This window comes from Bombus bifarius, unplaced genomic scaffold, assembly GCF_011952205.1.
Source record: "Bombus bifarius isolate JDL3187 unplaced genomic scaffold, Bbif_JDL3187 scf7180000008008, whole genome shotgun sequence".
NCBI classification, from domain to species: Eukaryota; Metazoa; Arthropoda; class Insecta; order Hymenoptera; family Apidae; genus Bombus; species Bombus bifarius.
Window position 1 is genome coordinate 5,226,268 of NW_022884386.1, and position 12,232 is coordinate 5,238,499.

General features: G+C 41.8%; 1 protein-coding gene across 3 annotated transcripts in view; it reads left to right on the forward strand.

Moving 5' to 3' along the window:
- The window catches only part of LOC117206721 (multidrug resistance protein homolog 49), a 74,573-nt gene that overhangs the window by 4,863 nt on the left and 57,478 nt on the right, over positions 1 to 12,232 (forward strand). For 2 of the 3 annotated variants that reach the window (XM_033446305.1, XM_033446308.1), the window contains exons 2-5: positions 4,594 to 4,692; positions 5,759 to 6,195; positions 6,284 to 6,504; positions 7,364 to 7,643. The gene's annotated coding sequence lies outside the window, so the exon portion shown is untranslated. Of the gene's footprint in view, positions 1 to 4,593; positions 4,693 to 5,200; positions 5,217 to 5,758; positions 6,196 to 6,283; positions 6,505 to 7,363; positions 7,644 to 12,232 lie in introns of those variants that run through there. The other variant, XM_033446306.1, reaches the window with a different exon arrangement.

Below are 12,232 nucleotides of genomic sequence, written 5' to 3' on the forward strand. Positions count from 1 at the left end.
AAACAGGTAACAGCTCGAACGATTTTGTATCGATGTAGAGTCGCGATGCTTTTTTCCCTCGCCTATCTAAAGTTACGATACTTTCTCTCTTTTTTCCGACTGCAAAACGGCGCGTTATCCCGTGGAGGGTAATAACGAGTCTCTTGAACATGATCGTATGATGAAACTCGTTTCAATCGGAAGATTTCGTTCCAAGGTGCCGCGTGAAAAATGCAAACGCCAGTTAACGTGAACCGTGCACATGCATCCGTATCTGCATACAACTCGACAAACTTATTGCACGAATGCGTTTAACAACTGTGATTTCCGACTCTGGGAATCGCGTATCGATATCACTGACGCATCCATGGCGTTCCGTGAAGCAACTGTTGATATTGATTTTCCGAGTTGCTCGTTATTCGATGTCCTGGATATTTCGATAAGCTCCTCTTTCCTGAACGTTGCAATAGTTATTGGAAATTAAACATCTGTAGTTTCTCGTGTAATCCCATAAGTTGCTCCATTTTTTGATTGGTTGTAATTTTGAACCGGGTTCGGATCACATAAGAGAATTGATAGCTAAATCGAGAGATATTTGTATAAACTCGTTCGCTACATAGTCAACAATTAAGATCGCGATTCCTGTAAATACGTAGAGCCACTGTGAAAAATATTCGAATTATTACCGTAACAAAGTTTTATAAATACGTTATGTGTATTATGTAAATCTTTCATGAAATTTCATTAGCATCGAAATGACACACGATTATCGTGATTATAGTGGTAGAATTTAGAGCCAACGTAGATCTGTATATGAAAGTTACAAGACGTTTATTACAATGATATATCTAATAAAACCGTATCGTATATGTCGTACGAACAGTTCCCTTAAGTATATAATTGCTAAATGTGCTAAAAGTGACTGAACGCGTTAAAATATCGTGTACCTTCTATGTACATTCTCGAATTTGTTTTAAACTCTACCGGTGTGATCGTCACAGTTGTATTTCAATGTTGTAATCATTTCTTTAACACACGTAGTATATTAAGGAAAACTTTCCATAAGTGTTTAAATACTTTAATGACCTACTGTATATATGGAACATTAGTGGAATAGCCTTTCCCAAGGTAATTTGATAGTTTGATCGTTGGTGACTCGTAATCACATAGCCGGACTTCTAATATCTCGCGTGGTTTCCGTTTGTCGGTCACTCGAGGCTCTCACAAACGTAAACACTCTTCAATTTCACTCCATTGTTATTATAATATCCATTTACAAAAAATTATACGCGATTGATTTTCACTGTTGATGGATTATTTCTCAGAAGTCGAATATTATTCCTATTACGAATTTAGTCGGCAGGAAACGTCGATATGGCGCCCAATCGATCGAGTTTACGACCACGCATCCCAGAATTATCCAGCGTACGCAATTACGACTTCCCATTTAGCCACGTTCCCCCGGCTTTCCTTTCTTGCCGATGTTCTCGCGCAATTTTAGGTGGATCGATCGAGAAGTTCCGACCGCGTCCTAATGGTTGCCGCGTTAATACACGTGGAAGGGTAGCCTCTATAATTTGCGCGGCGTGCATGTATGCACGGAACAGGCGACCAGAAAACAAGCAGAGAAAATGATCGTCGGCCTAGTCGAGTCGGTGCTTTCGAGCGATTCGTTTCTTGCCTGAAAATTTGCACAGCTTATCGATCCTCCGCGGTTCAACGCTTTTGTACCAGATCCTTCCACTTCCGACTCGAAGGTGTAGCGTAGGTGAAACTTCTTATTTTAATTTCCTTGCAAGGACACTGGGGTATTCGTTTGGAGCAAATTGTTTTCAGATATTCGAAGTAATACTCATTTACGATAAATCTACATACACAGGACGTTTTCCACGTATAGCATATTCTCCACGTGTTCCGGCTCGAGTTTCGTTCGTTCGCCAGTTTCAACGTGTCAGTCCTCTTCAGCGTCGTGCCGTGATGTTTACAGAACGTCAGCACACTGTGAGTCGATGCAATAGCTGGGATCCGCTGCTATCGCGAAAGCTTCCGATAAATCTACTAGGTCGAACGAGTGTGAGCAACTTCCTGGTAAAAATCTACTTGCCATACGTAGGCCTTTAGAAACATCGAGAATAAAATTTCTTCTGAATAAACGTTTCACCAAGTACTCCGATTACGTCGATAAATCGTTGGTCCGAACCCACGCGTTGTTTTGAAAGATAGTGAAACAAGATCGGAGAAACGTTCCAGCAACTATCAAGCGGTTTGGCAATCTCACAATGGGTCGGGAGATTCACCGGAGTCTACGAGGCGATCGATCGCGTTGTAGCGAAAGCTACGATCGGTGTGCGTGCACCTTTAAGTACATAGCCTGGAGATACACCATCGATCGTTGCAGAGGTCGACGTACTCGCGTTAGCTCGAACTTTCGTGCAATTTATTGTCCTGTTCTTAGAGCGAACGATCCGTTGTGTCGGATCGGAGTCGAACCTGAATCATGCTCGCGGTTGCTCGACCGATTGAACGCCATCTGCGAAGGTCAATTAGCGGTAAAATTCATTATGAAACGAAGCAAAAAGAGACTGCTGGAAGGAGCTGGCCAGAGTAGTACGGTTCGCTGGTCACGATAATCCTTCCTGAGAGCCGAAACTTCGAACGCGAGAACTTTACGAAATTTTCTGTTACGAAAATTAGCGAAGTCGCTAATCTAATTTTGTAACTTGTCTTTTTATCAAAGTTTAACGTATCTAAAAGCTTAGAACGTTCTATTCTTATCACGAGTATGGCACGTTTCGATCGGTTGTTTTTTATCTTTTCGTCGATGGTCGTCAATTTCCTGATAACAACAAGGTTATCAGTCGATCTCGATGAATTCCTTTTCCAGTTAAGAGAAGCGAAAGCTCGCGGTGTGACGATTTCCCTCTGTTCTTCTGCGAAACCGGTCGCGCTCGACAGTATACAGTAGCTAAACAAGCTGCACGGTAGTTTTCTAGTGCCTTCATTGTTCAATGTCAGCGTTTCTTGTTCGACTCGGTCTAAGCTAGATGATTGGTAGACGCGTAGTGTATAGAAAACCAGAGAGGCTTTCGGTAAAGAAAAATCGCGTAACAGCCGGTCTGCCGTTTTTCTTCGCGATCTCTATAGCTGCCAAGAATGCTACTTTCTTCGAGATATTTTCGTAAGTACGCTTGTTCTCGATGGGTACGAAAGAGTCGATCGAACTTCTTCCATTGTCTATGCATACGTAACCTCTGATACGAAAAGTTGAAAATATTTCATCAAATTCAACATTCTCTTGCCCTCAAAGAGAAAATATTATCGTTTCACTGAAATAATCTTTCGATAGAGTCCAGTAAATATTCCCATGCAAATGCAAGTGGAGGCAATACGGGACCCTAAAAAGGGAAATATTCCGTGGCAGACTCTTTCGAACGGTTCTCCATGTCTAGACGTACCTTCGCGTTTCATCCGCCCAAGGCGTCGTCGGAATTCCTCGCTCGGAGGGAAAACTGAAATTTTCTCCGACTACGGTGCACCAAAACTCCATTCCCCTTTTTCCAGTGTCCGCGTCGCGACACAGCGTCGTCGCCTAACGGGTGGGAGGAGGGAAGCAAGGGGTGGGAGAAGGAAAGTTTCGAACACAGCCTCGAGGTGGCAAGCAACGGGATCCCGAATGATTGATAGAAACGGGCAACGTTGCACGTTCGTATCGTGATCCTAGGGTAGAAATATAAGCTGGCTGGAATAAAATTCGCGTTCACCTGTGCGATTCAGATGCAAATGCAGAAGGCACACTGGTTGTGCAACAAACTTTTAAAGACTTTCTCGTTCTACCGCGTTCTTGGTGCGGTTAGTAACACGACTCGAAGGATACGAAAACAGTGGCTCTGCAGTCTTCGATGCACGCGCGCAGGCTCAAGAACGTATTCGAACATTTGTAGATGCGCTTTATGAATACATTATGTGCGTTACGCGACATATTTTGAAATTTCATTAGCGCTTTTATGAAATTCAACTATCACGAGTGTACAGTCTGGAACCAATCTGAAGATATTTAACAGCTTCAGATAGCTGTTCATGCTGTATATTAATTTTTTATTAGATATATATGCAAGAGATATCCTTGCAGTAGATATCGCGTAGCCTTTGTATACGAGTACGTTTTCAGATCGGTTTCAAATTTCGGCCAATATAGTCACGATAGCGTGTCTTTTTATAGTGTTAATGAAATTTCAAAACGTTTTACATAACGTATACAATATGCATGTAAAAGTTGTCTATGATACGAGTTGTAAATAATTAAATACATTCGTGAGCCAGCGTAGGCCTATAGATCTAAGTTAATACGAAGGTCTTGCTAACTATAGAACTTGTTTAATTGGTATATATTAGAAATTAGTCGTGTTTATGGAGTAGCACAGTTGGACACCGTTCACGAGAATTAAGATAAAAACATTTTTATTATCTCTATGGAGTACGGGCAAAACAATTCAATTGTCTTGAATTCTTCACTCTTGCTTTCCTTATTTTTTTCTATTAACCCGGGTGGAGTTGAGATCGAGCTCGTTCTCAGAAACTCGGATTATTGACATTGGCATTTTTCTGTTTATATAGACTATCGCGCACGTTAATGGCTGCCAGGGTCGTCGGCTAGGAGCCGTTTAACGAAGTTTCGTGCTGCCAGTGCGATAATACAGCCCGTAACCGATGAGTGTAAGTATCAATCGATCGGGCTCATATTCATTCCCGATCCGTGGAATCTCGTTATTCGCGTAACGTTCCGGTTTTTATCCTTCGTGATCGTAGTTCGTCGACCTGTACGAGTTCATTGTTAGACGCCGCGTCGCATATTTCCGCGCGCGTGACGCGAAAACCACGGACAGCTCGTATGTTCGACGCGTTTTTACATAGCTCGTTGCGACGTCGATTTTTCGATTGTTTCGCATATGTTTGCCAATTCTTTTTCCATGTAACGAGGAAGGCACGAGAGGCGTTTCGTAAATACGAGAGTCAGTCGTGTCATCTCTCTAGCCGAGTCGACGTATCAAATTAAAACGACCCGGTCGAATTAAGTCTAATAAAACGCGGCCGGTTCTGCGTCCGAGGCGCGCTCATTTAGTTCGGTTAAATGATCGGATTCAGAGATGCCGCGTAGGCCGCATAAGCAGCACATAAATTAATTAGAACGATGTTGGGACGGTTACGTCACGCGACACCGCGTAATCGTGCGATGCAAAGTAAGTATAATCGTGGAAATAAAAAGAATTTCCGGGATAGAGCGTCGCATGACTTTTGACGCAGATATTGCGTTCATTCGCGAGAAACGTATTGATAATTGCTAGCTACTCAATGTTTATGCAAATTTGAAAGTGCAAGAATAAACAGAACGCGTCTAATATGCAAAAATATGGAAAATATTTAAAGTAAAGTATTTGTTACACCATTTAATTGGCGAAACAGATCTTAGATTAGGTATATTCATTTCTTTAATTATTAGGTTGTTTGGAAAATTCATAGCGAAATTTATAAAGCAATTAAAGCAATTTAGAAATATTTCCATGGAATTAAGATTTTATCGAATCATTCGCTTCTCGTTTAATAATCCTTCTATTTCTCTATAATTTTCTTAAATATAGAACAGATTTTTATATCGATTTTCCAATACGATACGAAGTCAATATTTCCGAACAACTCGATACATCCATATAAATATGAGATTATGTAATTCGATAATCGTATTTAGAATACTATTTTTGATATAAATGTTGTTTCTGAACAGGTTAGGTTGACAGGCGGACATATGGTGAAGCAGAGGAGGTTTATCGGAAATACGAATAACAAGATGATCAACATACGAGAATATTTATAGGCTTTTTAGGTGAAATCGTGGAATATATACGTGTCCATATACACGGTGTATAGGATCAGTGAACGACGAGTGAACACGCGGATCGATTTGCATGCCGCTGAAGGAGAGCACACGGCCTCGTAGCCACGACGCAACCGGTCACGTTCCGATAGGCGACAAATTGTAAAACGTGTGAGCTGCCCAGGTATCCAGAGTGAATGTAAAATAAACGATCTTCGATAGATTTCAGAGGACGACAGCAGCGGCGCGTACATACGCGTACGTTTAGTTATGATTAGCCTCTGCGATAACAGCCTGATTTCTCATTTTTACATAATTCTCGCGAGATGTTTGATTTTCACGCGCAGGTAAGTGGAACGTTTCGTGTAACTGCTCATATTCTGAACTCGCCTCCACGCTACAAGTATGGAATAATTCATGTCTCTGTCGTTTCAGATCCGATTTATCGAGCGTTCGTACGAGAAACGAATTTGAAGAGGTTTTCGTAGAAGCGTGTTAAAGATAAAATACAGCGAAGAAAAATTGAGACAAAGAACGAGGAAAACATGAGTCCTTCGTAACACGCGCTGCAAAGAAAGATCAACTATTGATACAGCTGCCGTGTATGCTCGTTCACGCAATTGTTGCTCAGCGAGTTCGTGCTTTGTGTTAGACAGGTACATACGTCCATCGACGTACTTTCTAATACGCCTCTGATCGCTACAAAGAAAAGGGATAGATCTTTCGCCAGGTTTCTCGCCTCCTCTCTCGTCTGTGGCTGGTCAATCGCGAATCGTCTGGTGAAAGTCGCCTCTCTCAACGAGGCGATTACGTACCGCTAACATTCGTCCTCGTGCGATCGACCAGGCACAGTGGAAAATTTATGGCCGGACGAGAGAATGGCGAGGAGTTTGTCGTGATTTTCACGTGTTGGCGATTCTATCATGGGTGTAATTCTTTTCACGAGAAAGCGACAGTAAGAGAATCTAGAAAGCGATGCAACTATATAAAGGTCAGAATAGAATGAATCGCTGAAACGGTCGTTATTTCCTCGATAAGCATCCAAGCGGGAAGGTTTGCGCCTTTTGCTTCGAATTGGAATTTCAACGATGCGAAACTCGCGGAATTTCCGATCGATTGAGAATCCGACTGGGGAATGGATATTTGAAATAGCGAAGGGTAAAAGACGCGAAGAAATCTACGCGGCGAATATACCCGTTCACATTTCATGCGCGTGGTACCATCTCAATGGTGTTCTATCGCAATATGCTTTCGAAGCAAATGGTAAGAGACCTTCCGCTAAATATTGGTTAACGTCAAGCTTATTCAACGGCACTTTATCATCGTTTAGCGGCAACTCCACTCGAACGTCATTCCGAGTTCTCGTTATTAAATTGTCGTCTTCCGAGTAGCGTTATTCAAGTATTCGAGGATCTCGCGACAATGGAATCGTTATTTGTACTGCCCACCTACGACCTACCTACTAACTACCTTGTTTCAATTGCGTCTTACTAACGTACCAAATCCTTTTTGCAGGTTTTTCTTAGGTTTCCAGCGATTCTAGTATTTTTAAACAGATAGAGGACAAGCCAAAGTAAACCAGTGATATTTTTTATGCAGTATTTTTCTTCCATTATTGTGAACGAAATAAAGCGAGCGAGAAAGAGAGAAGAAGTGACTAACGAGTCGTATTTGTTGAAAAATTTAAGAGGATTAAGAATATTAATATACTGGATGAATTTTTAAACACCAGAGAGATTTTTGCATTTTTTTTCTACGACTCGAGCGCCGACATCGGCAGGTTTCCTTCAAAATGGTGAGTATCACGAAGTCGTTTAAAAGCGCAACGTTTATCGTATTATTTCGAAATATTGTATCTTATTGCTACGAAATTGACTTCGTTTTGGAAATAAGCGTTAACGCTGACTGTCTCGAAAGAATCGCGAAGCGTTCTCCAGTGTTTCCAGAACACGATGCGTGAAATCGTGGCAAGCCACAAATGAAAAGCGAATAAAGAAAAAGAAGAAAAAGAGATAATAATCGTGGCGAAGAGTCACGAGGCTTTCATTGAAGCGCTCAATTTATATCAGCATGGTAGGCGATGTGTTGGCAGCTACACAATTGTTTTGCTGCATCGATGCCGGCGCATCTCGACTCGGTCCATCGCGCTTAATTATAATTAATGAATCGACCTGTGCGTTGCCTGGATTTATTTTCACGGCACGTTCGTCGCCTATAGTCGCATAAGCGTTTGAAAGTTTATAAAGTATGCAAGTTTATAACGAAGGGAATATTCGTTTCATAATCTTTTCAACGACTTCTCAGAGAAACGAGCAATTTGCAACGCTTGATTTTACAGTCGAAACTTTAATTCACCCTTAGTACAAAAATAAAAGGAAAAGTGGAAGGTCGGTAATAATTTCCAAATGGTTCTGCCAAACTATACGAAGCGTACTTGTGAAACTTATGCACGCTTTTATATCCTGTTTACGATTCACCACCGCTTCCGGTTGATTCATTATCTAATTCAAGCGATCACAGGATTTCATCATGAGTCGATATTATCGAAACAAAACGTCTCATTTACCAAGTCGTACACATTACGACGTTCTATTTGAAAACGTAGATAATTTAATGTATATAAATTACTCTTAACCATTGGCAACAAAAAGCACATGGAAGAATATGCGTCCACTTAGCAGCGAACGTTGTTTACAATCATACTTGTTATGTATCAAGGATAAAGTGTTAATTCGCCACAATTCTTCTTTTAAACTCGAACGATTTATAGGAACGAGTAAAGAGGCGCTCGATCAATTTGATACATTGTGAGACGAACCGCGTAACGCGTTTATTACCAGCAAGTTCCTACTGCGAACGAGAATAACATTCAATACTAAACTAGGTTAACATCCTGCTGCTTCCAGCAAATGTGTACTTTCTCTGGAATAAAATATCCAGTTAACGCAACGGCTAGCGGGCACGTTTAAAAAGCAACATCCTCGTCGCCATCGTAGTTTTCTAAGTTTCATGGTATTCACTTCGAAATGAGCGCGAAAATATGGCGCAAGAAAGACGCGTCTCACCGACACCACATCGAGCGAACCGTGCTTATTCCTTTATTCTTGTCAGACCAATGGGGCGTCTGTTTCGCGGGAGAAAAAAAGAAAACGCGCGACAATAATACGGAGGAAACGAGGGTGACCCGAATCCGAAAGGCAAATGAAGCCGCAGCCGAGCGGACGTTCAACGCTCGACCACATGGAAAACTCGCGTGTATCAGCGGTTTTCCATATCTCTAGCCGCTGTAGTTCGCATTTTCCGGCGGTGTTGCGCGAGAGCGCGATTAACCCGGGTCTCCAAACTCTGCACCGGTGAAGAATAATTAGCGGTGATACGGTTCACGAAACCAGTATTAATCGGTTTGGAAATAATAGATGCCGCTGCGGCGATTAAGCACGGGGGAAAAAGATACGCGTACGCGGCGAGTACCACGATAATGTCGTTTAATTAGCCAGCACATGCTTGTCGCATGACGTTATACGAGGTTGGAAACGCGACGTGGCTAGTTGAGTGAAAACCCTCCAATTTGTCCTGGAGTTTGTTTCGTTCTATATATGTATACTTGTTTCAGTCGTCTGCATTCTGTTTCGTGTCAAACTCCGTGCTGGACTCTATATCCAGCTTGTATAGCGAGTGATTGAATTCGAAGTACGATCCATCGTTCGTTGCGAATCGCTTCACGTCGATAGATTCGCTTTTTTCTCCTCTGTGTTTGCGATTTGAAAATAGTACGGACGATTGTAAAAATTGTTCCCGAGCTTTAGCACGGCCGTCGTTTCAGCTTTCCTTTTTGTTCCATGTTTGGCTCGAATAGACCGTAATATGGATCATTAATTCGAATATATATGATAGAGTTTTCGATAATAACCAACGCTTTCTAATAAAAAGATGGATTATCTGATAGCGTATTGTTAAGAGAAAACCGATCGTTTCACGATCCTGTATGTTGCGCTCGAGCCTTTATCAATGATCTATTGTGTTGTTAGATATCACCGTGGCGCGTACATCGAATCAATGTTTGTAACGCAATGCTTCAAATATCGAAGGTAGTTAATCAATTTATAGAGTAATCTCGTTAAATTCAAATTTGTGTCTCGATTCAATTTCAAGTTTCCCGATAGCTGTTGTCATTACATCAACCCGAAAATATCAACGAATAGTGTTCGACTCGAGGCGAACTCGTGAATCGTATTGAAGCGGATGAGAAACGAACGTTGGTACGTTCGAACAGGAAATTTTTGTTTCGGTTACAGAGTTATGATTACATGGTTGGGTACTTCTATAAAAGAGATGAAATAATGAGTGGATGCGCGGTTCAGAAACGTCCCAGTGAACTGGAGATGGAGCGTTCGTTTCGCGATAACGGCTATGATTTTCGTCGGGCGCGGGTTAAGCAAGCGATAAAATATCGTTGGCCATCAATTCGTACGTTTTCATTGCCTCTATTTTTCACCGTTGTAATCCGTCAATAAATTCTGGAAGAAGATAAACTGCCACCACGGTCCGTTGCAAAAATAGGAGCATCGTTACAGAGTATCGACGTTAAAAACGGCAATAAAGCAATAAAAAAGAGAAAAGAAATTGTTAAATTATTCGTCAGCAATTTGGAAGTTGCGTCTATCGATTCATTTTATAAACAAAGCTTTTGAACTCGTCTTCGTACCGTGTCACGCTAATAAGCGTTTACATATCGTCGCATATATGTTATTTAACACCGTGTTTGCTTATTTGAATTTTCATGAGTCATAAGCATATCGTTGCTTTACTTTCTTTTTTACTTTATTCTATTATCATATCAGGTATTAATGGCTGACGTGGATGACGAGCGAGAAAATTACAGAAGTGTGATAATTCGCGCGATAAATATTTTTCAGCTCGACCACGCGAGTCTGTGGCACGGTGATACTGCTCGGCGAATCTCGGTTCGGTCTATTTCTGATTTACTCGACACGGTTTACGAAATCCTTCGTTGAAAACGCTACGCGGTTATATTTCGGGCGCACTCCGGTTTATTTAACGCAAGCAAAACACAAACATCGTGTTTGGCTAATCACTAAGAAAATCAGTAAAAATCAAGCATCGGATAATTTTTCGTGAATATCTTCTCCTTTAACGTTAACAAGCTTTGATTTCTTTATTAGCCGTATCATCCAACCATCGTACCAGTTAAGAGTCTGTTAAGAATCTATCCAACGATGGAGTTCACGAAGCTGAGGAAAATCGAACAATTTTATTCAATTACTCCTATTACCGTGGATTTTCCATCGTTCAGGCGATCATCTGTCATCATCTATGCTACTAGTTGTATAACGTGCAATGTTGAAATTCTGATCTATCCCCTAGAACACACGCTATTACTTGGTTTAAACGATGTCAATAGAACTCGACCCGTGCGGATCGCTTACGATCGATCGATTCACGAGCGACCGTATCCGAGTGTCATGATTTCATTTGGTTGCGAAATACGCTCCGATCGGTTCATAGGGTTCGTGTCACGATCCGTGCGTGACTCGTGAATGCGTAGTTGCATGTCGCCGATCGAACGTCGCGTCGTCGTCTAGTTCGAGGTCCCGAGGTCGCGTTTCGTTGGTCGATCGTTCAAGAATGGCTTCGCGACGACGGTCTGCAGGGACTTCTATTTCTGTCGACCACAGCGACGCGACCTGTCGTGCGTTGACTTCGTTTCAATAATTCACGTTGATTACGCCCGGAACCAATTCGAACCGCTCTTATTCTATTAACCGCTCTTTCCACGCGATCGTTCCACTGCAGCGTGGGCTCCGTTGCAAAAGTGGACGCCGAGATTTCGCGAACGATCATGACTGGCGTATTTTTGGAACAGGCTGACCTGACAGAGACGGATACCGAAGTTTCGTGAACAATTTAAACGTACCGTATATGCAAGGTTTCGCAGAGCGAAGGATGATAGATGAGAAGCGATATACAGGTGTTGGCTAGTCATACGAATTTTTCATAACTTTCGCAACTTTTTAGAAATCTTAATCCTAATAACAAGAGTATAGACGCTTTTATTTTCTTACTTTAACCTCGGTCTCGCGCTCTTCCACTATAAACGAGTGGATATTTTATGCATTTCAAAGTTCTACTACATCTTAATGGAACCATCGAAAACAATCGCGATACTCGACTGCAGAATCGTTTTTCAACCGTACGTTGCTCGGGGCTGAAAAGATCTCAGAAACAGCACGATCATCGTCGTTGATAATTCAAAGATCTTTCATTATTTCTGCTGCTTCTGTTCTCCATCTCGCGTTCTTCGGGTAGAATTAAACGAGCGTGTGCAACGAGAGAGTGCACCCCTCGAAAGGGTGTGTAAAAAAT